At 57.7% G+C, this 1,018-nt stretch overlaps 1 non-coding gene across 1 annotated transcript; it reads left to right on the plus strand.

Annotated features, from left to right (window-relative positions):
- The first annotated feature begins 242 nt into the window (after positions 1–242).
- On the plus strand, positions 243–325 carry GNI_200050. Its single transcript has one exon. It is a non-coding gene; the product is annotated as a tRNA-Ser (tRNA).
- The last annotated feature ends 693 nt before the right edge of the window (positions 326–1,018 follow it).

Genomic DNA, 1,018 nt, shown 5'->3' on the forward strand with positions numbered 1-1,018 from the left:
AACCCCACACTTAACTCACGCTACCACAAAGGACAAAAAGGCGTGTTGACCGGTTCCAAGAACTTGTCCTGGGCCTTACCGCGGAACAGCAAGTACCTCCCGCAATCCTCAGCGTAATCCCCCACAACCACAGCATGGTGGTGCCTTTTTGGCCTCCTTCGGTTCGTCCGTTCCGCCGAGCGAGACTATTCATTCTCGTCGTGACACGGGGGAGCAGATGGACAATCGGTATCCAGTCACCTGGCAAGGTGGCCGAGCGGCGAAGGCGGCGGCCTGCTAACCCGTTGGGATGTTACCGCGTTGAGTTGGAATCTCGGCCTTGTCGATTGACGAACCGTCCATACATGTGAATGGTAATCAGAGCAACCGAAATTAACTGCCGAAAGGGGTTGGGTTGCCATGTTGTGTCGGGCGAGCCGGTAGTACGCTCGGGAGTTTTTGGCAAGAGTGGGACTCGAAGTACCGTATTCCAGGTCGTCGCAGATATTGTGGTCGTCGCTCACCCCACCGGGCTACGGAGGCGTTCTAATCGGTTATTAATGCTATCTCGCTGTCTGTGCCGGTCGGATCGGTAAGTGATCCGACAGCTGCCGATCCCGTCCGACAACTGCAGATCCGGCCCACAAGACAGAAGGGATAGCACCAACAATCGGTTACCGCACTCCCGTAGCCCAGTGGGGTGAGCGACCTCAATATCGGCAACGACTTTACCATGGCGGTTCGAAACTCCATCTACCTGTGCGGGCTGTCCCAACCATGTGGGGACTGATGGCCACCGGCAGCGCCTTCGCAAAGTCAGCATACCCACCAGCCCTGCCCGTTCATTCAGGAACCCGTGCCGTCAGGGGCTGTGGCCGCTTTAACTCAGCCGGCAGCACAACGGCGTTTCTTCCACGTGCTGCTCTGCTTGTTGAGAAGCGTGTTGCGTCTGTGCAGTGCGGCTGCCAACAGCGTCTTCAGCCTGTGAAGTAGCCCCAGGTTGTCCACCGCCTGTCGTCCGCCTTCTTAGCTTAGGGGT

The sequence above is a fragment of the Gregarina niphandrodes genome (genome assembly GCF_000223845.1).
Source record: "Gregarina niphandrodes unplaced genomic scaffold scaffold00105, whole genome shotgun sequence".
Classification (NCBI taxonomy): domain Eukaryota; phylum Apicomplexa; class Conoidasida; order Eugregarinorida; family Gregarinidae; genus Gregarina; species Gregarina niphandrodes.